Source organism: Episyrphus balteatus, chromosome 3 (assembly GCF_945859705.1).
Source record: "Episyrphus balteatus chromosome 3, idEpiBalt1.1, whole genome shotgun sequence".
Taxonomy (NCBI): domain Eukaryota; kingdom Metazoa; phylum Arthropoda; class Insecta; order Diptera; family Syrphidae; genus Episyrphus; species Episyrphus balteatus.
Genome location: NC_079136.1, coordinates 91568638 through 91596010, shown reverse-complemented (window position 1 = coordinate 91596010; position 27373 = coordinate 91568638). Strand labels below are relative to the sequence as shown.

The following is a 27373-nucleotide window of genomic DNA, read 5'->3' as shown; positions in this document are numbered from 1 at the left end:
TATCTCTACAATTTTAATCTCTACAAAACATTTTTTAATCCTGCGCAAAATTTTGAAGTTGGAGAAATTACCTAGAGTATAAACTGCCCAATCATTGGCACCTTAAGCGAATGTCGCACCAACTTTAGTTCGCATTTTTTTGCGTATAGCATAAAACTTTTATTAATACTTTTTTTTTGTAATTATCAATATCTCGTTTGCTAAGATTATTCCAAAAAAAGGCTGGAAGAGTGAATTTTTAAACAAAAAATAAAAATAGTAGCTGTAAATAGTTTTTAAACTCAAGGTGCCAATCACATGGGAAGTGGCAACAATAGGGCAGTTTACCATAAGTTTTTTTCTTCTTTCAAATTAAATTTTTTTTTTTTTTTTTTTTACTTGATTCTGAGTTGTATTTGCTTCGTCTTCACTTTCTAAGTATTTTATTAAAGAGTCCACCTTTATTTTGTTCGAATTTTTTTCAATTTTGTTTTATTTTTATGCCTTGTCACAATTTTTGCCGGCAGAATAATGCTTCGAACATTATTTGTCCGCGTGAAATTAAGTGGAGACTTTTTCTTTACAGCGGCTCCAAATATTTAAATTTTGCGCGTGAACTGCGTATGAGAAATAAAATTTTTCCCGATCTGCGTACTAGGCTTCATAGTTCATTCTGAACAACTCCAAAGACTAAAAAAAATATTTTTATTTTATAAAATTGTGCGTTTTTAGGAATGAAAAATGAATTTAAAAAGAAAGATACAATAGTACATTTCCTTCCTTAATTTATGGTAATGGCCCAAAAAAGACGAGAATGGCAATGCTGAAACTGAGAACTCTCAGCTTTTTATATTCGTTTGGAGACTTTTTTTGCGAAACAAATCATTTTCATGCAAACACGGCCTTAAAAAATTCACTCTTTCTGAATTAGAAGAAAATCATTAAATTTTTTTAATAGGGTTTTCTATTTTCTTACGTACGTCTCGGTGGTTTGGGACATACGTCATGAATTGATATTTAAAAATTGGGTGCTATTTCCTTGGGCTTTATGTTCTTCCGCCGAAATTAACAGAACAGTAAATTAAATGAGATAAAAATTTCTTGAACCATTTTTGTGATGTCAAAACCTAATTTGACTGAAGGCACTATTAGATGTAGATGTAGGTATTTAATGTGCTTACATTTTGTTTTTCGAGAAAAATACCTAAACACATGATGTGTCAAAGCTTCATATTCATCAGACAGTTGGCATTTAAACTTAATGATGTCATTAAATTCTTCAAAACACCCACATAAATGTTTGCACCTTAATGGATTTCGCGAGAGATTGCATTTCAATTTGATGCCTCTTTTTGCATCTCGCTTAGATGCCGCAGCCAATCGGTAGTTTAATATTTTGCATCTACTCGTAGGTATATATTATTTTCAACATTGAAACCAAACCACATCCCGATCCCATTAAAAATGGAAAGATTAGAAGAAAGAAACTCAAAATAAGATTCAACAAGAATTCCAGGTGTGGCAAATCATAACAATAAAATTAATAATCGTAATAACAAATCGAGGTTGAGACTTGAGAGCTTGAATATGAAAAAGAAACACACACTGTGCCCCGTCCACATTCTATGACTCTGTCTAGAAAAAACATATTTATTTTTCTTTCATTGAAAGAGAGCTTGAGGCAGTATTTGGGATATCTAAACCAACTAAATTTTGTATGGTCGTATAGTCAGAGGTCGATCTGGTAGTAAGACTCGGTATTTTTTGGTAATTTTTAAACTTAATTTTTGTAAAAAAAAATTGTTAATTCGCCATCTGCTCTTGAAAGGTCGCCATAAAACCACACTTTCAAGTTCAAAACCTGACTTGGAGCATGTGTAAAGACGAAATCGTTAATTGAAGTGCAGATTGGCCTTTGACTATTACATGTATGTAAGTATGTTCCTATCGTCATTCATAATAAACAACACCTCTGCAAATTGTTGTTAAGAGTAACCAAGCTATATTGTGGTAGATGGTACCCCAGACAATTAATTTAATTGAAGGTTAATTGAAAGTTGGCGGTGGTGGTTGAGGAGTTCATTAGTTGTTACAATGATGTTTCGTATAAAGCGTAAACTGATCTATCTGCCAAGCCTATGTTGACCAACAGTAGGTTCATTAGTGTTATCGGTCTTGAGATGACTTTTATTTCCCTTTATTTGTATTTTAAAGGAAAATGACAATGATTTTGAGATAAAAAAAATTCTACCGAATTCAACTTTTTCTAACCAAATGTAAAAAATGTAAAGGAATTGATAATTATTTTACACAACCTATAGGTACGGTACTTCCCTTCCGAAGCAACAACAGATTCAAGTCCACAAAATCAGTTTTAAAAGTAAAATTTAAAAAAAAGTAAAATAAAATAAATAATGGAGCAACTAAAGCTCAAAAAATGGCAACATTAGGGAACTCGGCCAAACAGCTTCGATTTTGATGATATTTTATTAACCTCTATATGTTTAAGAATGCTACTGTTGACGTATTGTTTTTTTTTAATTTTTGAAGATTATTTTGAGGAAAAAAATTTGTTTTCGAAAATTTTTCTTAAATTTCAAAAATTAAAAAGCTAGAAGCTTATTCCTACTAGTTTAATAAAAATTAAGTAAATTGAATGAAATGTTTTTGAAAAACTGGTCCTCAGACTCAGAATTTTGAAAAAAAAAATATTAAAAAAATATGGATTTATTTAAAAAAAAAAAAAAAAATATTTATTGTTTTTGAATTTAGAAAAGGAAATATCAACATGTAGGTATTACAGTTTATAAGAAACATTAAAAGTATTTCATTTTCAAAGATAGATCTATCTATCTATAAAGTTATTTTTTTTTTCATTAAACAACCTTTATTGTTGAAGATTAAATAGAGAAAGTTTGGAGATCTTTTTTGTCAAAGTTTTAGAGAAAAACAATTATTTCAATACAAAATTGAGTTTCAGACGAATCAAGAAAATCTTGAAAATCTTTTAATTGGTTTCTTGCCCCTACAAAGTTTGTGGCATTGTCACAGAATATAGTATGGCATACACCTCGTCTTCCTATAAATCGTTTCAAGCAGTTAATAAATGATTCAGTAGTAAGGTTGCATACAACTTCAATATGAATAGCTTTTGTTGAAAAGCATACAAATACTGCAAGATACGATTTTGTTGGAGTTTTCCCTCGAATATTATAATGTGTTCGTATTGGCCCACAAAAGTCCACCCCTGAATAATAGAATGGGCGAGAAGGTACGATTCTTTCCTTAGGTAGATTACCTATTAAATGATCTTATTTCGTCTGGTCTCACGCAGAAGTAGGAGTTGGGTGGAAATATGATATGGTAGGAAAGGTAAAAATGGGTGATAGAATACAAAAAAATACATAATTATACTTAAAAAGAACACTCAGTGGGAACTGGTAAGAAATCATTTCCCATCGTGTCAGCAACAATGCAATGTGATAATACTATTGGTCATATGGTTACTTAAAATGATACTAAAAATGTTTACTTAACATACTCCCCCCCTTTGAGGGATCTAATCCCTCAAAAAAAAATTTAAAATTGTGTGTCTATTTCAAAACGAGGAGCGCTTCTTCTAGGAAGTGGTTTGGGTTTTCTTTTTTTAATAAAATAAAAAATAATGAAGCCAATCATTGTAAGGAATAATATGAAGCTCATGCTATAATGATGGTAATCGTGCGTATTTATAGAATTTACCCAGGTATCATTATCTAGGTCTTTATCAACTTCACTAATTTTGCCTTTTAAATCTTCTATCTCTTTAAAATTAGTCTCATTGCTCGGGGATGTTATGATGTTCATATTTTTCATCGGAATTTTACCTTTAATTGACTCAGAAATTTTAATAGAGGGAACAAATGAGTTTTTTAAGGTGGTATTGCTAAAGACTCGACCATTTATCACTATGTGTGGAAGTTTTAAAATACATGGTATCAAAAATTCTATAAAACCACTGTCACTTAGGGTAAGACTTTTTGTTATTCCTTCACACACCAATAAACCAGTTACAGCCTCCTTAAGAGCAAATATCCAAGTATTGGAACTTCTTAGGCTTACCCATCGATCTTGAGAGATGGATCTCGTTAAACAACAGTGACTTAAAGCACTACTCAAATGATTCAGAAGCGAGACTTCACAACTTATACCGCTGTCTCGATGAATCATTGTTGGTAGTTGTTGGTTACAGACAAAATTTTTCGTTGAGAGGAAGTGGCATGATGATAGCTGATTTTCTGTTAATTCAAAATACCTATCTCTTGTTGCAGTGACTGCTAAATAAGGGGATGATAATTCTATTATGAAACTTGAATCATTTTGAAATAGAGGAAACTGAACTAAATTAAAAAGCTGAAATTCTTGGTTATCAACCAAAGGGATCATCATTTCAAATACTATTGAGTCATTAAGACTTCGTCCTTTAATAGATGACAGCTTAAAAATATCTAATACAGATGCTGTCGGAATGTTAAGATGGGATGGAATGTTGTTCCGAATAATTTGGAGCTGTTTAGTAAATTGTGACGGCGAAATAAAATGAGGATTCATTTTGACATTATTAAGACTAAGAAGAACGTCAAGTAATGTGTCTTGCACTCTTTCGAGGTTTGAAATTGACAAAATCAAATATGAAGTTAATGCAGAAAAGCGCTGACTGACATCGATTATTTCTTGATGCTTTTCAATGCTGTTTAAGGATTTTTCGAACATGGTTTTAAAACCTTGATATTGCTGACTGAGTTGCAGATTATTTCGTTTAAGCAGATTTACGGTTGAATCTGCGATTGAGCTCTGCTTTTTAAAGAGATGCACGAGATGCTGTTCATCTTGGTTGACCAAAGAGATTTGGTGCTGTATGTCCTTAGCATCATCTTGATCCAATACCCCAAATAAGCTATGTGCCACGTTTCCTATAAAATCGAAAGGAGATCTAGCAATTCTTATCCTTTTATTGTAAGAAGTATGATAATTATGAATGAGGTCATTGTTTGATTCGATTGCTATAACTCTTTGTTTGAGAGCTGTTACTGTAGGCAAACAGTACGGATTAATTTTCAATTCATCTAAACAAATATTATCCATTCTCTGTAAATAAGTTTTCACTTCTCCTAGCTCTAACCAATATGATGATAAATTATAAAATATATAAATGTTCCAAAAACTATTAACGGTGCTCGCACTACCTATATCTTCAAAATAAATCCCTGTGGGATGGTCAAATTGGGTTATTCTTATTGGTTCGGTATCTGAAGAGGCAGCTAATGGAAACAATAGCAACATGAAGCATAATAATGATGTTAAAGAGTTAAGGAGGTATCTCCCACTTCTTAATCTCATCAGGGGTTGTTTTTTTATTGGGATTTGTGCAGCATCCTTTTGCTGCTCTTTATGGTCAATCGGTAGGGGACAAAGATTTTGAACAGCTCGTTGATATGTGCCGGTTTCAGTCTTAACATATGCCACTCGTACTAATCCGTCTGTTCCCTTGACAACTTCGATTACACGTCCGAGCTTCCATTTCATTGGAGGCTGGTGTGCATCTTTTAAAACAACCATTGTTCCAGGTTCTAGATTTTTGGATTCCACCTTCCACTTTAATTTCTGTTGAAGAAGATGGAGGTATTCATTTGACCATCTTTGCCAAAAATGCTGTTGAATATGCTGAATCTGACGAAATTTGTCTAATCTTGAGATGTTATGATCAGTTATGTCAGGTTCTGGAAGCGATGTCAACGGAGCACCAATTAAAAAATGACCGGGAGTCAATGCCTGCATGTCATTAGGATCTGAGGAGTTAGGTGTAAGTGGGCGTGAATTCAAGATAGATTCAATTTGAATCACAACTGTGGAAAGCTCTTCATAAGTTAAAGACGCTTCTCCTAAATATTTTAACAACAATGTTTTTGCGGATTTAACAGCGGCCTCCCAAAGGCCTCCGAAATGGGGAGAACGTGGTGGAATGTGTTTCCAGTTAATTCCCATTTTTAAACAATTTGAATTAATCGATGATTGAGTTTCAGACGAATCAAGAAAATCTTGAAAATCTTTTAATTGGTTTCTTGCCCCTACAAAGTTTGTGGCATTGTCACAGAATATAGTATGGCATACACCTCGTCTTCCTATAAATCGTTTCAAGCAGTTAATAAATGATTCAGTAGTAAGGTTGCATACAACTTCAATATGAATAGCTTTTGTTGAAAAGCATACAAATACTGCAAGATACGATTTTGTTGGAGTTTTCCCTCGAATATTATAATGTGTTCGTATTGGCCCACAAAAGTCCACCCCTGAATAATAGAATGGGCGAGAAGGTACGATTCTTTCCTTAGGTAGATTACCCATTAATTGATCTATGGATTTGGGTTTCGCACGGAAACATTGGATGCATTTAGAAAGTACCTTTTGTGTTTCTCTTCCTACACTCAAAATCCAAAATTGTTGCCGAGAGATAGATACAAGTGTTCTATGGGAAACGTGTAGATGTTTTTTATGTAAGTGATCTAAGAGTAATGTGGTAACTATATTATTTTTTGGGAGTAATATTTGATTTTTTGCTTGGGAAGGAATTTCAGCATTTTTAAGTCTTCCACCCACATGTATTAACATTGTTGTTTTATCAAAATATGGGCTTAACGAAATTATGCTAGAGGTATTGCGGAGAGGTTTCCCTGCCTGAAGTGCCTTATACTCTTCGGGAAAAACACTTAATTGAACAATCCTCCATAACAAATGCGTTCCTTTCTGGATTTCTTCCGCGGTTAAAGAACCAGTTCTTCTGTTTCCTTTGCAGCGAATATTAAAATTCATCATGAATCTATAGCAATGTGCAAAAATTTTCTGCAGTGTAAAAAACGAGTTTTTATGGTTGATTGAATTTATTATATCATTTTGGATTGACATATTTAGCACTGTCTTTGGCCTTCGATGCCCAGAGATTTCTTCTGGAATCGAATACTCCATTTGTATACTTGAAGTTTGTCTTAAAAACTCAGGGCCATTGAACCAAATGGTTGATCTTACAAGATTGGGCATTCCTAACCCACGCGATATAAGATCTGCTGGATTTAATACTCCCTTTACATAATTCCAATGATTCAAATCTGATTTAGATTGGATTTTTGCTACACGATTTGCTATATATGTCTCCCAAGTATAGGAAGGTGCCTTTATCCATGTTAAAACCGTTGTAGAGTCGGTGTAATAACTGACTGATGTGATCGTCCTACTGATTATTGGAAGGATTTTTTGCACTAATTCCACCATTAGGACAGCCGCCTGAAGCTCTAACCGAGCTATAGTTGTCGCCTTTAAGGGAACGACACGAGATTTTGAACATAACAATTGAACAAAAACTTTCCCTTCATTATCAATAGATTTTAAGTAAATGCATGCGCCATATGCGCTTTCACTACTATCGGAAAATGCATGCACTTCTAATTTCGTAGCTGAGTCTATTAAGATAAGGCGTGGGATATTAATTTCACACAAAGAAGAAAATTCTGATAAATAGTTTACCCACTTATAAGCCTGTTCTTGAGGCAGATTCTCATCCCACAATATCTTAGATTTCCAAAGTTCTTGTAAAAATATTTTTCCTAGTAATATGGCTGGGCCTATCAATCCCAAGGGATCGAAGAATTTTCCCAAGTCGGCAAGAACGCGGCGTTTGGTAATCTTTAAATCATTGGGTGCATTGTACTTGTAGCAAAATTTGAATGTGTCTTCAATTGGGTCCCAAACCAAACCAAGGGTTTTAATGACCTCCGACTGATAGATTGTTAACATTCTTTCTCGATCTTGCATTGGAATATTTTCTAGAATGCGTGGATCATTTGAACAAAATTTGGTTAAATTAAAATTTCCTTGACTTAATAATTTTATTGTTTCATTGAGAAGCAACTTGGCTTCCTCAAGAGAATCTGCTCCTGTTAGGCAGTCATCCACATAGATATTTTTTGTAATAATTTTTGATGCATTAGGATATATATGTTGAAAATCATCTGCTAATTTGACCAAACATCTTGTAGATAAATAAGAGGCAGACGCCATTCCATACGTAACTGTGTTGAGCTGGTATGTTCTTAATGTGCTCTTAGGATCTGGCCTCCATAAAATGTGCTGATATGCTCTATCCTTTGGATGAATGAGTATTTGACGATACATTTTGCTAATATCGCCAGTGAATACATATTTATGTAATCTGAAATTGGCTATAACTGAAAATAAATCTGATTGGACTGTTGGACCAACCATGAGGGTGTCATTAAGTGAATACCCAGATGTCGTCTTTGCAGAAGCATCGAAAACCACCCTGAGCTTTGTTGATGAGCTCTCGGGTTTAATTACACAATGGTGTGGAAGAAAATAATTTGACTTTGGTATGTCAAGCTCTTGAATTGCAGTCATATGACCTAGACGCTCATATTCCTCCATGAAGTTTGTGTAACTTTCTTTGAGGTCTGCATTTTTTTCTAGTTTTCTTTCTAATGAATAAAAACGCTTCTTTGCAATTTCTTTTGAACCTCCTAATGTTTGGTTTGGGTCTTTCTTAAAAGGAAGTCGTACTATGTACTGACCCTGGCGGGTTGTTTCCACGTTATCATTAAAATGTTTTTCACATTTAAATTCTTCTTCGCTGTAGACCTTCGATTCAACTTCAAAATTTTCACTTTCCCACAGTGATCGGACCATTTTATCTAGTGTTCTCAGACTAGGTTTTGACACTGAATGACAATGAGAATTTTGGGAAGAATCTACAGCGCTTCCTGCTAAAACCCATCCTAATCTAGTATTCCGCAATAGAGGAAGATTGTTTGAGATTTTAAATTCTCCCGGCAAAAGAAGCTCAAAGAATAACTCTGCTCCAATTAACAAGTCTATGCGGTTGGAACTAATTGTGTTAGGGTCAGCAAGAAGAATATTGGAGGGCAATTGCAAAGTTTGCCTATCCAGAGATGCAGTTGCCATATAATCACTTATTTTTGGCATTATACTGGTCTCAATAGTTCTTTTATATGATGAAGTTCTGGATTCTAAATGAACATTTATTACGAAATTGGCCTGACTTTCCCTGCCTCCAATTCCGCTAATCGGAATGTCCTTTCTTCGCTTTATGCTCCCTAACTGCTGGGCTAGGGATGTTGTAATAAAATGTAATTGAGATCCCGAGTCTAACATAGCACGACAAGGAATACGCGTTCCTTTTGAACTCACGACGTTCACAATCGCCGTGGCGAGATATACCTCGCGACCCTTTAATACGACCCCTAGAGAGTTGTTATTATGGGACCCTGAAGGAAACTCACCCACCCGACCAATAATATTATCACACTTACCGGATGCTGGGTTTTTTACGTTGACATCTTTTTTATTTGGATAGTGTAGTAGAGTGTTGTGTTTCCCGTTGCAAACCTTGCATCTACGTTGCTGTTGACACGATGGGAAACGATGTCCTTGCAAACAGTTGGTGCAAAGTTGAAGCTTCCGCACCTGCTGATTGCGATCCTCAACTGAAAGATTAATAAATTTTTTACAATTAAAGATCTTATGATTATTAGTTTTACAATATGGACAATTTGAAACTTCCCTATTTTCAGATGCGGTGGTTACCGCTTTCTTCCTTTCATCTGATTTCACCGTCTCCAGGGCTTGGAACCTGCATTCGACAAATTCCAGTAATTGGGTTAGAGTTGGTGTTATTCTTGGTGCTTGTAGGGATTCCTCGAAAAGCATTCGGGTGTCTTTGTCCATTTTTTCCAGCAATAGATGTACAACTAATGGGTCCCATCCACTGGTGTCATAGCCGAGATTGTTGATGGCTTGAATGACTTCCTTTGTTGTATCATGCAGCCTCTTGAGACTTCTGACAGTGTCTACGATGGTATTTGATTGGAACAATCGGCTTAACTGAGCGGATAACAGCAACCGCTTGTTGTTGAACCTGTCAACTAGAGTGTTCCAAGCCAATTCATAATTGTCATCAGTGGCATGGAAATGTTGAATGAGGTTTTGGGCATCTCCAGTAAGATTTGTCTTTAAAAAGTATAATTTTTGAGCCGGTGCAATTGGTTGGTTGTGCACCATTTGTTTGTATAGATCGAAGAACTGCGGCCAATTAAGATAGCTTCCATCGAATTTGGGTATCTCAATTTTTGGAAGCTTGATTGTTGTTGCTCGTCCTTGATTCATTTGAACTGTTTCAGCTGGCAATGTATTAGTTGGTAGACAGGTGATCCTCAAATCTAATTCATCCTGGAGCTCAAAGTAAAGCTGTATATCTTCTACAGCTGCATCGCCTCCAAGTCGTCTATATGTTGTTGTTATTTCATCCCAATTGGTCATTAGGGTTTTTGTTTTTTGGTTAAATTCTTGCGGTAAAGTTTCCCGCAATTTCAATGGGCACTTATTAAGACCTCCTTGAAATATTTTGCAGAGTAATCGGAATTTGCTATCCGTAGTCATCCTGTTGACCTTTACACTGGTGTCATCTATTAAAGTGGGCTTTATTGTCAGCCCTGGTGGTATGTTAAATTTGGAAATTGCTGCGGTAACTCCCTCCGAATGCCCTGCTGGGGGCTTAACGGCTGCTGGTCCTAAGAGGGCTTCTTTTAGCTGCTCCGGCTGAGGATGGACTGCTGCGGTCTCCTCTATAGCCCCATCAGATTTTTCTTCTTCCGCTACTGCAAACCGCTTGATGATGTCATCTTTCATTTGATCATGAATTTTTTTTACCCCATCGTAACAACCTTTAGTGAAGTATTCGTGTTCAGTTACCTGCGGATAATTGTCTCTTATCTCGCTATCAACATTGTCGAATACTTCCCATAATTCATTTAATCTTGTCCACCGCGCATTTAAATAATCCAGGGTTTTCCTTCCTGGACCATCCTTTCCGTAATTGCGAGCAAGTGTACAGATTTCTTTTCCTACAGCTTCTTGCTGATTGGTAAGTTCTTCAATTGTAGCCACCATTTTAATTATTTTTTATATTGAATTGTTAGTAATTGAAAGGAACTTCTTTTCTTTTTTTTTTTTTCTTTTTTAGTCTTCTTAATAACGACTCACTTCACAACACTGTTTTCTTTTATTTTGTTTTGTTTTATTAATTTACAGGCCACTAAACTCTTTTAGTAGGTCCTGTCACGGTCGCCAAATGTTCTTTAAACTTTAGAACCTTGAAAATACAAACACCTTTTTTTTATTATTATTGATTACAATTTTTATTTGATGTTCACTTGAAAGTGGTTGGACAGCGAGTGCCCATTATGCCGATCATTTAAAGGTACTTTGCCAAAAATGACAAGTCAGCATAATGAACACTCAGCGCGTGAGACTAAACATTGAACTTTTATTAAATGATCTTATTTCGTCTGGTCTCACGCAGAAGTAGGAGTTGGGTGGAAATATGATATGGTAGGAAAGGTAAAAATGGGTGATAGAATACAAAAAAATACATAATTATACTTAAAAAGAACACTCAGTGGGAACTGGTAAGAAATCATTTCCCATCGTGTCAGCAACAATGCAATGTGATAATACTATTGGTCATATGGTTACTTAAAATGATACTAAAAATGTTTACTTAACAGCAGTTTTACCATTTTTTCAAAAACTCTTCAATAAATAAATTTGAATTAAGCTTAACAGATAGAAAAGAAATTAAAAATATGTATTTTAATATTGCAGATGTTACCGTTGTCTTAAAAATATTTTTTTTTAGTTTGAAGTCAATTTGTAAATTGCATCTATCGCTTTAACGATAGAAGATAGTCCCCAACCCTCCTATATTGTGGGAAAAACAAGCGTTTTATTTAATCCTTTTTCAAAACTAATAGTCTAACTTTAATTTCCACAGCGTGATAAACTCTTAAATCGGTATGCAGTGCATGACTATTCACCCGATTAGTGGGTTCAAATGAATAAGACAGTAAATCTTTAAACTATATTAATTTTTTCCACCAAAAACAAAACACGAACATTATTTGTTTGTTTTATTTGGCAGTAGAATTTCATGATGCCAAAACAAATTTTGAATATTTTTATTGTTGCATATAGTGGTAGAATTTGGAATGATCGTTTGAATTGTATAAAACATCAATTAATTAAAGGAGTTAATTTCAAGCTTTACCACTGTACCACTGTTTGTAATATGGTTTTGGTTTCATTATATTTATTTGATAAAATACATTTTTCCAGGAACTAGGGTCAAAATTCTGGTTTTCAAAACTCTGATTTTTTAACATAAAATCAAGGGGCACGGTAGTGCCCAGCCAAGTTCTCTAGCTACTTTGGCACTACACACTTATTTACAGGAAACAACTCAGGCCATTTTCGACCCCCTCTTTAACATCCACACCAAAGATGCTAGAATTTTAAAACTCGCTACATCTGTTGAGCTGGTCAAACCAAACTCCTCACAAAATTTCAGCTTCTTACGATGAGTAGTTTCTGAGATATAGGTCTTCAAAAATCGCAAAAACCGTAACTGACTCATTGACTCATTGACAGATCATCAAAATTATGGAGAACTTCCCGCTATCGTAGAAATTTGAAATTTTACACGGTGATAGGTCTTGTGGTGTATACAAAGGATCGAAAATTTGAGAATTTCAATTCAGGGGGCGTGGCATCCGCCCATTTTCGCTGAATTTTCATCAAATATTATAGAGCACTTCCGATTATCGTAGAATCTTCAAATTTGGTAGAATGGTAGAGCTGGTAGTTTATACAAAAGAAAAAATTTAAAATTTGAGAATTTCAGCCAGGGGGCGTGGCAACCGCCCATTTCCAAAACAAATTTTGAATATTTTGAATAATATAGCATCTACATAAGATATAAGAACCATTTATAGTCGAATCCAAGTCGAAATTTCGTGTTGGAGGAATTCGAGTTAGAGGAAATATTACAATCTTTTGTCTACAAACATTCTCATTTGAGTTAGAAGGAAATTTTTACTTAGAGGTAGTTTGACTTAGAGGGAGTCGACTGTAATATTATTTCAGAGTCTTACTAAAATTTCAGTAAGGTACTTTGACTTGGAAGTCACTAATAACACTGTGCAAGTCGAAATCTTTGACTTGTGCGCTATTGACTGTTTCCCCCTATTTCGGACCTTAGAAATCGATAGGCATCATTAGTTTTTCGATTTGTCGGTACGACTTCGAACAAGATTTTTTTCGGAAGTTTTTTCAATAATTTTAAGCATTTTGCCCGATTTAAAGTCATTTTTCTTGTTTATATTGCTAATTATTATGTTCAAACGTTATTTCCTATCGATTTCTCAGGTCCGAAATAGGGGTGAACAGTCAACAGCGCACTTGTCTCAACAATTTTTTTGAAAAAAAAAATTGCACAGTGTAGGTAATAATCTAGTTATGTGATACGTCACATTTTCAAAAAGTGCGTTTTAAACGCTCCATACGTGTTCTCAGTTAAAGTTTTAGAACCCTAAAAATTGTTTTATCTTTTAAAACTCCTTGATTTGCAATGGTAATTATTCGTTTTCTCATTTATGCTTATCATAAGTAATCTGTCATAAAAATTTAATTTTACTTGACGAACAACATTGTATTCACAATAGATTTTTTTTTTGGATAAAAAAAATCCCTCTGGGTAAATAAAGTATGTCAACCCAGTTCAAGCAACAAAACATAAAAATCAGCATCATCACGACTTATGGAATTCCCACTGTATTGTATATTTTATGCCCGTTTGTCCAGACCATATCAACTCAGTAGAATCTTCAACCTTATCTTTTTTCAGGTAACAAAAAAAAAAAAAAAAAACGAAAAACAAAAACAAAAACAAGACAAACATCATGAACAAACATTTAATTGCAAACTAGCACAAATATTTGCAACAAGGAAAACAAAAAATGTATATAAACATCCATAAGAAAAAAAAAATCCATCATCCGCGTAATCATTGGCTCCCATCAACGTAATTACAAAGTCGGATCGTATTTTGCATTGCTGTACACAATTAACGCGACCATACCCCCGATGATATCGCTTCGTCTTGAAACATTTTTTAGCCTTGAGTGATATAATATTTTTTTTTAAATCGAAAATAGATCTTAAAAAAAAACGTATAACGTCATGCAACAATTTTGTGTTTTTTTTTTTTACTCTGCCTGGTAAATATCCTCGGAAATAATTTTCTCATCCATCGCTGATGTATCCAGTAAATCAATAAAAATCCAAAAGGAGGAATATGGCTCCCAGTGGTGCGACCTGAACTTGCATAGTTCCCAAAATGGCTAAATGGAAGACTATTAGTCAAAGAAAATGCATATCAATCAATAAATAATAAAATTATCCACTGGAATGCCGCGCATGAGATTTCCCAAAGTTTTCAGCTCCAACGTTTCATCGAACGCTCGATTTGGCCTACAGCTAAATTCGATTTTTTTTTTTTTTTTTTTGTTGTCCAGAGCAACGACTAGCAAGTTCACTGCTTCTGTTCTGGCCACTTTTACTGCATATATACTCTTTTCTTGCATATCCTATGGACATTCCATGAATCTCTCTCGGTTCGAGATCACTTCCCGTCGCCATGACGTGGAATAGTACAGAATAAACGATCAAGAGGTGGAAACGCAAAGCGGGCAAGTTAGAGAGAAGATCTGAACTGATTCAATGAGTCGCGCTTGCGCGCAATGTTAGTATCGATGTTCGCACGCATACCGAACGTACTAGATTTATGAAACTCCAATCTGCATACTATTTTCTCTATGAAACAGTGCTGGCTGCTGCATCTGAGACTGAGCATCTGCTGCGTGCCACTAATAGAAATTTCAAGCCCATAATTAATGATCGTTTTTACATGTTGCAATGTTTATAATCCACGCCAGATCCGAAGTGTATCCCTGATGCTGATGGTGCTTGGTTGTGTGGTGGTGCAGTTGATTCATACTATGGCTCCACAAACTGTGGCGTTGTTGTTATCTCTTCTCTCGAAAGGGGCTGCAAGGTAAATGTATAAATGGATGTATGGTTACATTGCTGCTGTTCTAGGTTGTTGTGTGTTGCTCCAGTCTTTCACTGACAATAGTCGTACAATGTGTGGAAACTGTGACAGCTAAAAACGACAGTCAGCACCGGAGGCACACACCATCACCATCACCATCACCCAGCTATACTATAACCAACTTCAAAACAGTAATATTATTTTAGTAAAGGAAAACGTTCCTTGCGCACATTCTCCACGCATGGATACGGTTCAGCAATTTAACTATTCATCCGGCAGATGATGATAAGCTAAGCATAGTGAGTTGTATACATACGTGTTCTCTATAGCCTCATGAATGCATCTCATATGTGGCAAGTATACAATGCAGAGGATGTTAGATGTTAGTGATGCTGCTGATGATGGAAACTAAAAATTTCCCTAAAGCTACGAATTCTTTTGGTCGCCTTGGTCGTTATTGTTGTCTGATTGCAGAGAAAAACTGCAATGCAGTTTGATAGTTTTTGATCTGGTGAAGAAATGAAGATAATTTTCCTTTAGCATAACAACAAAAAAAGAGCAACGAAAATATTAAAAGAGTTAAGTTCATTTTTAGTTTATGAAATTTGACTGACATATTTGCCATACGATATTGCACATTTTTATAGAAGTAATTATATCTGGTACCTATAACTTTTTACTTGCTCTATTAGGGCAAGTATTGGTTTCGTGTAGAAAAAAAAATTTGAGGTTTTAATCAAAACCAACATTACGATGATGGAGAAGATCAAAAAAGTGGTTTTCGTCATGCCGTCCGTCGTTCTGTCTGTGCGTCCGTGCGTCTGTGCATCTGTGCGTCCATCTGTACATCGAGCTAGGGCCTAAACGGATGGATGGATTTGCTTGAAACTTGGTACAGATGCTTTTTACGTTATTCCCTAGACCCGTTTTTTTTATTTTTTTAATATCTTCTTTTTAACGCATATCTCCCATATAACGTTTTCGAGGTATTGCAATTTTCTCGAAAACGGCTCTAACGATTTTGATTAAATTTGGTATACGTAATAGACTTATTGATTCTAACAAAACTGCGTTTTTAGTTTTTCTCAAAAAATGCGGAGAACGGAAATATGGCGTTGCCGTTTTTCAAAAATTGACATATTTTTTAAGTTCATATATTTCATCAAAACATAAGTCAATTTTATTAAAAATTTACAGACATCATTTTGAAGTATAAAATGTAAAAAAAAATTTAAACATTAAAAAAAAAAAATTTTCATTTAATTTTTAAACATTTTTTTTTTTTTTGATTTTTTTTCTCGACACTAAACAAAATCTTAAATTTCCAATAAATTTTTAAGATAAAGATACTGTGAACTACAAGAGCAAGTACGTGCGACCCAGTCGTGCATTTTATTTAGTTAAGCACTTGTTTCCTTAATTATTTACCTATCATTAAAACCAGACAAGAAAATGGATGTTATTTCCATTTTCTCTCTTTAAGGCCTCACCACATTGAATGCGTTTTTAACACCAGGTAAAAATGTTCATACTTTTCGGTGCGATTATAAATAATCAGACTATGACAAAGGTCAATTATTTTTATTTAATAATTTAATAAAAGTAAAAATGTTCTTTGCTTTTAATGATTTTATTGCTTTTACAAGCAAAAATGCTCTTTGTAACTTCAATGCTTTTTTTTTTAGAAAAAGTTCACCGCTCTTAATAATTTTATTGCTTTTTTATGAGCTCTTTATATCCAATGATTGGTTTACAATTAAAAAAAAAAAAGCAGAGATAAAGAGAATAATTTAACAGGATGATGACAAAACACAGAAGTTCTATTTGAAATGGCATTTTTTCAGTGCATTATTTGTTATTTTGAAAATGTTCAATGTTCAGATGTATCTGTATATATACATCTGTCAAAAAGAAAATTAGAGCTGTTCAACTTAAATTATTTAAGTTTCGTTTCAGTCAAAGAGTATTTTGCGACTTTAACTGCTGATTAAATAGCAGCTTTTAATAGCTGTATTTTTTTATACTGCTCACTGCTCGTTAAAAATCATTTTTATCGATGCTGACTGCTGAGTATTTTTTAGGCATTCTACTTTCCTAGGCATGAATTTAAAAAAAAAATACGAAAAAAGCATATTTTTGATCGGTGCACCAAACCTTATACAACAGAGTATCAGACCGTGCGATTAATTTGATTCTCTGAGTTTTAACCAGAGTTGTTTATAGTTCTGTCTCAATGAACCTTCAAAAATTTCGGACTCGAGTGTCGAATGCAGCATCGTCAAAAATGCTTAAAATATGGTGATTTTAGACCTCAATTACTAGTTGTTGTCAAAAACTATGCATTGTAGCTTTAAAGCTAATCTAATTTCCCCTAATTCTTTGTAGCTTTAATCATTTTCAAAATTTCCTCAAATATCATCAACTTTGTCTAAAACGATTTTTTTTTAAACTTTTGTTTTAAACTCAACCGGGCTCAGGTTAGTGGGATATTTTCAACTTCGAAAATTGAATTCGTTCAAATTTTGTTACAAATTGTTGCATATAGTGGTAGAATTTGGAATGATCGTTTGAATTTTATCAAACATCAATTAATTAAAAGAATTAATTTCAAGCTTTACCACTGTAACACTGTTTGTAATATGGTTTTGGTTTCATTATATTTATTTGATAAAATACATTTTTCCAGGAACTAGGGTCAAAATTCTGGTTTTCAAAACTATGCTTTTTTAACATAAAATCAAGGGGCACGGTAGTGCCCAGCCAAGTTCTCTAGCAACTTTGGCACTACACCCTTATTTACAGGAAACAACTCAGGCCATTTTCGACCACCCTCTAACATCCACACCAAAGATGCTAGAAATTTAAAACTCGCTACATTTGTTCAGCTGGTCACTGGAACTTCCCGCTATCGTAGAAACTTGAAATTTTACACGGTGATAGGTCTTGTGGTGTATACAAAGGAAAAAATCGAAAATTTGAGAATTTCAATTCAGGGAGCGTGGCATCCGCCCATTTTCGCTGAATTTTCATCAAATATTATAGAGCACTTCTGATTATTGTAGAATCTTCAATTTTGGTAGAATAATAGAACTGGTAGTTTATACAAAAATTTGAGAATTTTAGCCAGGGGGCGTGGTAACCGCCCATTTTCACTGAATTTCAATCAAATATAGACATTTTCAAGTCTACAGCCATACCTTGCAAAAAGTAGTGAAATCACAACAAAATTTTAACCGTGTGTTAAAAAAAGAGACAAGTTCTTTTATGTTGGAATTATGATGGCACAAAAAGTACTGAGATATAAAAGTGTACCAAGTTCTAAAGTTTGGGTTCAAATTTGTATCAATAAAATTTTGATTGTTTACTTGGCAATTTTTGAAATAACTTTAAAAATCGGTAATTAAAAGAAAAATTGTCAAGAGAACAAAATTTTATTGATACGAATTTGAACCCAAACTTTAGAACTTGGTACACTTTTATATCTTAGTACTTTTTGTGCCAGCATAATTCCAACATAGGAGAACTTGGCTCTTTTTTTAACACACGGTTAAAAATTCTGGAGTATTTTTTAATACTTTTTGGGTTACATATAGGTCTACACCAGAAATGTATTAAAATTTAATACAAGACAAATATTAAAATTGTTAAGTTAATAAAAAATGTATTAAAATGTAATATACATAGTTGTATTAAAAAATAATACAGTTTATATTAGGATTTAATACCAAATGTATTAAATTTCAATTATTGCATATTAAAATTTAATCTTTTCATATTAATTTCTAATAAGAATTTTATTAAAAGATAATACAAAAATATTTCAATTCAATACCAAATGTTTTTAAAGTTAATAATATGTATTCTTTTCCTAAATTCATTACTGAAAATATATATTAATCATAAATAATATATTAAGGGTGTCTCTATTGTCTCTATTTTATCTGTTTCACAAACTGTGGCATGTAAAATCTTATTGCCGATCAAAATTCATCTGCAATGTATGAATTTTGCTTCGAAAAAACACAAAGCGCCTTCAAATTAGTACAAATTAATAAATATTAATTATATTTTTTTTTAGAAAAGGTACCGCAAACAATGGATTTTTTTCATTTTTAAAATCGCTGCTGCTGACCACAGTACACATAAAAAGGTAATATCTTCCAAACTGACATTGGTCGCCAAATTGTCAAAACATGACAATTTGGCGACCAATGTCAGCTACCGTAAATCTTATTTCTTTTATTTACTGACGAAAAACGCACAAAAACCGAAAAACCACGCACACCACTAATTTGTTAACAATTATTCACCATTTTTCGAGAAGAAACACAAGGAAATTTGTTATTTTTTAATTTATAATTTTTTCAAATGACATTTTATAAATTACAACAAAAACAAATTTCCTGTTTACTGCGATTGAAATATAAAAATTAAAGGCCGACCTGACAGATTGGTTCCCATTTTTGACAAACAAATTTTGACAACGTTCGGAATATATTACCTTATTATGTGTACTGTGGCTGCTGACGTTTGATTAAAATTTAATATTCTCGTATTACAATTTAATACTTTTTATATTAGTTTTTAATAAATTTTTATTATATTTTAAAACAATTAAATTAAAATCTAGCATAATTATATTAAAATGTAATACAATATACTCAAATATAATACAAAAATATTAAAATCTAATACAGCGGTATTTAAATTCAATACAAGATTAGAATTTAACCCACGGAGATTATTTTCTAATCATTTTTGTATTAAAAGTAGTAAACTTAATACTTAAATATTGAAATTTAATACAAAAAAGAATAAAAATAATTTTAATATTTTGGAAGTATTAAAATGTAATATTTTTTGTATTGAAAATTGCTTTAATACAAGAGCTGTATTAAAAAATACTCCAGAATTTTTAACCGTGTACTTACTTAATAATACAATGCATTTATCAAACAAAAAATGAATATAAGCAACAAATTTTCCGAGAAGATGATTTTACAAACTTCTGCAAGAAAATAAAAAAGGATTTTGAAAGCTTTTAAAAGCACGCGAATTTTGAAAAACAGATTTTGAAAAGCAGAAATTTGAAAAGTATAGTTTTGAAAAAAGAATTTTGACCCAAAACCGTTCTCTATATATGTATATCTACATTCAAACAACATAAAAAAGAGACATACAAAATCTAAGCAGGACCTTTTTTGACTATCTTTATTGTCGTAATGCCGTATTTGATTGTAAGCACAAGGAACAATTCTTCAACAATTGCATAAATTTACACAATATCACAATATTTTCAAAATCCTAAAAGCTATGAATACCTTAAGGTTTATTTCCTATGAATAACTTGAGGTTTCTTTTTTCTTGTATTCTAGCTTAACCAACATTTCTTTCATCGACTGCTCCTTTTACCATATAAATAGCTCACGATATTGATTTGTAATAGGAGAGACTGAAGAAATCATAAAAACTTTTTATGCAACTGATTCAATTCACACAACAAATTTGTGCTGTCTATTAAATTAGAAGACATGTTGTCTATCTGAAATTTTTCTTTTTGATTGGTGGTGTTATTTGATTGAATCGTGATTGTTGAACGCACCTTGGAGAAGCAAAAGCGAAACCCAAAATCAATATCATCGTGGTGAATGATTGTGGTCACACAAAATTGCTCATAGAAGAAAATTTTAAAACAAAAACAATTGTAATTGTGATTGGAAAACACGACAGACAAGTTTGTGGTAGTATAGTGAGGTGTATATTTTAACACCTTTCTGATTTGTCTATTTCATTCACCTAAGATCAGCATAGATTGCATGGAAAACAGTGCTGGATTTTTCAGAGAACCTTAAACAAGGCTCAGTGTAGGGCTCCATCGATATATCGTTTTGTTTTTTAATTGATATTAGGTAAAAATAATAATACAGTTAAATTAGATGAAAATTCAAGAAAGGAATTTCTTTGCATTTTACTGTTCTTTGAAGTCTAAGGTGTAAAAATACAAATTGACGTATTTTCCTTCACCGCGTTTCTCTCTTTCAAATTATTCAAATCAATTGATTTCATTTTATTTATTCTACTTCTTATTTTTTATTAAAAAGAATTTCATTAATTTAAACTTTTTGGCAATAATGTTTTGCGCCTGTTCTTTCGCATGTCTAAATGCGACCCTGGCTACAATATGAAATAATGTGGAGGCAGTTTTTGTGTTTTGCTACTTTAAATATATACTCATAGAAATGTGGAAAAACAGCTATTGGAAAAACTATTTACAACTTTTTTTTTTCTACCCGGATTGTTTCTATCTCAAAAAACCAGCTTTTATGGCTAAACAAACTCATTGAGCAGATATTTTGTTTGTATAGATTTTTAACCAACTGAAAGTAGTTTTTCTTTCCCTGGATACTTTAGACGGAAACTATCTGGTACCTATTGAATAATTTAATGCATGCAATATGATTTTTTGGGCTGAATATGCCATGGAAGTTTCATTTATTCGTTTAAAAATTAATATTATATCCGAAAAAATGTCACCAATTTAAATTAAATAAAAACAAAATAAAATAAAATAAAATAAAATAAAATAAAATAAAATAAAATAAAATAAAATACAATAAAATAAAATAAAATAAAATAAAATAAAATAAAATAAAATAAAATAAAATAAAATAAAATAAAATAAAATAAAATAAAATAAAATAAAATAAAATAAGATAAGATAAAATAAAATAAAATAAAATAAAATAAAATAAAATAAATAAAATAAAATAAAATAAAATAAAATAAAATAAAATAAAATAAAATAAAATAAAATAAAATAAAATAAAATAAAATAAAATAAAATAAAATAAAATAAAATAAAATAAAATAAAATAAAATAAAATAAAATAAGATAAAATAAAATAAAATAAAATAAAATGAAAGAAAATTTTAAAAGAAAATAGTAATGAAGTGAACCATTTCAATGTCAAATTTGGGAACATTATTTAGTTCCAAATAGATTGAAAAATTACAATGACACACAAATGGTATTATCAGTTATCACCCTTTTCAAATTATTTAACTACTGAAACTTGCAATATCTGTAAAAATTGTAGGTTACAAGATTGAAAAAATTAACATTTAACCTATTTATAACCTATTATCACTTATGCATCTAAATATCGAAATGCATCTTAACATAGGTTAAGTTTAAAAGAACTGTTTACTTGTTTTGTATTAAACTTGAGTTGTGTATTTCTGAACTATTAACCCACAATGATTATGTACGTGCATTTAATATAAAAGACCCAAGATCATGGTAATTAATTAGGGCCTAAACGCAACTACATAAAACTTTTGTTGTTTTTTTGTTATGGCTACCGGAAAAATCAGAGTAAGATGTGGTTACGCGCTCGTTGTTAGCAATGATCAGATAAAAACAAAAAGATGGACTGTAAAACTGAGAATCTTTACTTACACATAAATTGTTTCCTTTGCAAAATCTGAACTTATAGCTTCAAGGGTTTGTGTGTCGATTTGTATAGATACAGAGATGTATGTATGGATATACAAGTCTTAGCACTTTTCTATGTCGAACTATATATATAACTATATCCATCAATCAAGCGAAATAATGTGTACTTTGTGTCGTATAATATCCACGACAGGTTTTTTTTTTAAGACGCCTCATACTATAGAAGTGCATTTCTTGGATGATTGGAAAGGATGTGGATATATATAGGTAAATGGGCTTAATAGTCGGGCAATTATGTTATTCTCAAAGCAATGGCGCTTGGTAGCCTGAAATAAATACTATTCTATAGGTCGATATCATAAGAAGAAAGAACTTAAACAGCCTTCTTAGGGACCTTTTGTTGTTTGTATTTAAGGAAAATACCTAATAGGCACATTTGATACAAACGTTTAGCTATTTCGCTCAACAAAATACATAAGTTTTGTTCACATTAGTAATCAAACAAAAAAATCCTTTGCAATAGAGATTTCCTACAAACAAAAACGATGAAATAGAAAATGATGATTTTAATTTCGTCCAACAATGTCTTAACAAATCAGCAGCAAATTTAAAAAAGTCTCTTTTGTAGCTCAAAGCATCTTAAAACAAAGATTCAAAAATTTGTACCCCATTTAGCATAAAAAAAAGAAACTTTCCAGTCCATAGCAAACCCTAAAATACCTATTCAAATTCATAAATTAAAAAATAAACCGCTATTTAATGTTGTTTTGTCAGCTTTTAAAATCGAAAAAATTTATGAATACTCCAGGTTGATGTTGGACACTTAAATCCGCATTAAATAAATGAGTCCACACAACAAATTGAATAAATTGCTTGACAAATTACAATTCTCTCCCACTCAGCAGCAGCGAAGAAAGGTGTAAGACCAAGACCCGCGTCGAATTAATTTCATTCTTTTACACTCAAAATTGAAAACCCTAAAAACTCAACCACATGCAGTCACGTCACGCACGACACACAGCTCGTCGATTTTCACTTCAAGCTGCACGCTGCTGGCTGGCTGCTTGACATTGTTGATAAATGTTTATCTGTTTTCAAATATATCGAATTTGTAAAATAACCCTTTTTCGGAATGTCTCGATTAGCATAATCTATTCATCGAAATTGTTCCGAATATTACTCATAAATCTCAAAAGGAATGGATTGTCTATAGTTTCAGTTCTAGATACCTCTTACCCACACACAAATAAAAACAACATATTTTCCAACACCATCAAAAGTATCTTTAAAAGCTTAAAACATAAAAAAATATATCAGAATTAAGGTAATAGAATAAAAAAAATTAGAATAAAATTTATCTTTATCTTTTAAGTGGGGGTTATTTATGGGTTGTTTTGGTTTGTGAAGTGATTCCCTAAACTTGCACATAATAGCTCTGGTGTATATTTTTCTACGGTTTAGACAACCAGCACAGCATAAGCATAACACACCTTTTCAGATTTTATGAAATTCAATTCCATTTTTATCTTTCAGACTGATTCCCTTCAAGATATGTCGGGGAACATGATGCAGTTTAAGTTTTTTTTTTTTTTTATTTCAAGCATATAGAGTACCTGACAAAGAGTTTAAGGAGTAGAAATAATTCGCTTATTGATTTGGTATTAAATTCAAGTTTTAACAATTTTTGATTTTAAAATAAAAAAAAAAAACATTTTTGAAGAATTTAATTTACATAAGCCACCTTTTTCTCACTTGGGTGTCCAAATCTAAGTGTTTAATAAACGAATGTTAAATGTGTGTTTAGGATCGTTTTCTTAATTTGATTATTTTATAAGGTGAATCAACTATAAATTTATACATACAAACATAGTTTTACAAAAAAATCACTTCAATCTTACATAAGGCTACATTTTGAATATCTTCGTAGGAAGAAAACCTGCTAGCCGCTATATGTTCCATCATAGCTTCTAAACTACTTATCGTAATTTGACAAATGAGGTATCGTAGGGAGGGTCTTGCTTCTCCGCTGGTTATATGCTATGTGACGCCACATTATGAAATAATTACTTCAATGTACAGAAGAAATACATTACACGGTGTAACACTCAAAATATACGCGGGCGGTGACCTATCAGGTTTTGTAGAGCTAGTCGCACTGATGCGAAACGGTATTTGAAAATCCCCTAACACCCCCAAATTCTGGAGTTACGGGCAAAAAACGGATTTTTGGACCTTCACCCATTGAAAAAATTCTAGCTTCGACAATTTTTTACCCATTTTCGATTTTTTTACAGTTTCTTTCTTTTTTATACCTTTTCAACAATGTATAAAACATGTAACTCGGTTAAACCACTTAGAATTTATAAGCTGTCAAAGTTCAAAAATTCCATTTTTTTTCGTCATTTGCCCAACTTCGGCATCAATTTAAAGTATATGTTTTCAAAACAACATGCTATTTAAAAAATATATTCTAAAACTATATCTATTTCTCAATCAATCGAGGTATCTTTTATGAAAATCACTTCAAAATTGACTTAGAAAAAAAATTTTTTCAATTTCAACCCAGATACAGAAATTCGAACTTTTATGTATATAACAAAAATGTTGTTTCGGCACGTAGTAGGATAACTTGGGCGCCAAGATTTGATAACGAGTTTTTGTAGAGGAGCTCAATACAAACATTTTTTTCTTTGAGAGGGGGGTCTATCTCCCCCCGTTTAGGTGGGAGGGGCATTTTTCTAAAAAAAAATTATCAAGATAAAAAAAAAAATATTAAAAAACAACGGGAACACTAACAGTAATAAATGATACCATTTCCGAAAGGAAATTTGATTCTAATTTTTAAATCAATATAATATAACCAATAGTTTTTGAAATAATCGATTTCAAAGTTAAAAACAGGCGAAAAAAAATTTTTTAAAACTCATTTTTTACTATTTTTGTCCAGACTGTGAATTTTAGTAAAAAAATTACTCACACAGAAAACTGCCTCAATTGATTCCTTGAAGAACAGTGACAACTATATGTTTCTATGTCTTTTAATTTTTGAGAAAATTGAAAAATTATTTTATCAGATTTTTCTTTTTTCAAAATATTTTTTGTTTTTATTTGTTTTTATGGGTAAAAAATTGTCGAAGCTAGAATTTTTTCAATGGGTGAAGGTCCAAAAAACCGTTTTTTGCCCGTAACTCCAGATTTTGGGGGTGTTAGGGGATTTTCAAATACCGTTTCGTAATCAGTGCGACTAGCTCTACAAAACCTGATAGGTCTCCGCCCTCGTATATTTTGAAACCTCATTTTTGTAACACCGTGTTATTATTAAATAACAACTCAAAAATGAATTAAAAAAATTAAGTTCTAATTCACAAACGGACAACTCTAAAGTAACGCTTTAAAAAACTACGCTCTAACAAGAAAATATTGTTATCTGAAATTGTTATGTGATGTCCTCTAAGCTCTAACTAAATAATACATTTTGGCATGTGACCAGAGTTGTAAAAATATCAATTGAAAAAAAAAATGCATTTGAAATTAAAAAAAAAAAAATATAGGTATTCATTGCAACTGAAAAAAATTTGCATTGAAAAAAAAGTATTTGGGTATTGCAACTGAAAAAAATTTGCATTAAAAAATTTTTTTATTGTAACTGAACAAAATATGCATTTAAAATAAAATATTTATTGCAAATAAAAACACATTGCATTTAAAAAAAATTGTATTTGCGACTGAGATATATTTGCATTGAAAATAAAATTTTTATTGCAAATAAAAATATTTTGCGCTAGAAAAAAAAATTATTGCAAATAAAACATTTTCTGCATTGAAAAAAAATTCAATACAAAATGTTTGCATCAGATATTTTTTTTATGCACACATTTTGCATTGAATTATTTTTTTTATTTAAATAGGTACAGAAAATTTTTTATTCACAACTAAACTTTTTTTTAATGCAAAATATTTTTATTTGCAATAAAAATTTTATTTTCAATGCAAATATTTTTGAATTGCAATAATATTTTTTTTGTTGCAATAACATTTATGTATTTGCAATAAGTATTTTTTTAATTTGTAATGGGAAACAAATGCATTTCAAAAAAATATTTTTTACAACCCGTATGTGACTATGCGGTTATATGTAATGAACAATTTCAGATGAGATAATTTTCCTGTTTCATACTTTTTATATCTTGATTTTAGAGTAGTCAAGTTATGGTTTTTAGGCTTAGCTTCTATATTATATCAAATGGAAGAAGGTTCCAGGTACCAAAAAAAAAATAATAAATTCAAGAAATAAATATCATAAAATGATCAAAATGTGAAATCATGAGAACGAAATAGAAATATAATTGATATAATTAATTCCTAAAATTGTAAAAACTCAAGTTTTTGTGTAAATTTATCTTAAGAACGTTGAGGAATACTGAGGGTCAATATTCAATGGTTAAAATAACATTTCTTTGAACACAGAAAATACATAAAATACACAGCCTTTTTATTCAAGATATCCGTTTCAAAAGGGAAGAAATGAAAAATACCGCCATTTTTACTCTACTATTTGCAACTATTTCAGAAATACATACAAAAATATGTACAATTGTACTTATACATCAATTGATTCAAAAGTCTGTCTCTGGAAAGTCTCGAAAATAAACCCAATCGACCATCCACTTAACCTGTGACTCCTAATAGAAACAGGGTGACAGACAAACACCAATTTACACTTTTGCTTCTATAAAGCTTTACAGAAGTAACAGAGGTGTCTTTAAAGGTTTATGGAAGGGAAATTGCAGTCGAGACACTTTCCATTTTTTGCGCATTGTCTTTCATTGTTATTTTATGTTTCATAGGTATTTGAAATTCAATTTTTTTAACTACATCGCATCGCAGGCAAAAATTAGCAAAGTTGCAAAAACAAAATACCACAAAAT

General features: G+C 31.8%; 1 protein-coding gene across 4 annotated transcripts in view; it reads left to right on the top strand.

Annotated features, from left to right (window-relative positions):
* Positions 1–27373, top strand: part of LOC129914159 (F-box/LRR-repeat protein 7) — a 242530-nt gene that overhangs the window by 209313 nt on the left and 5844 nt on the right. The window contains exon 1 of one of the 4 annotated variants that reach the window (XM_055993261.1): positions 26714–26871. The exons of the other annotated variants lie outside the window; for them this stretch is intronic. The gene's annotated coding sequence lies outside the window, so the exon portion shown is untranslated. Of the gene's footprint in view, positions 1–26713; positions 26872–27373 lie in introns of those variants that run through there. 4 annotated transcript variants of the gene reach the window in all.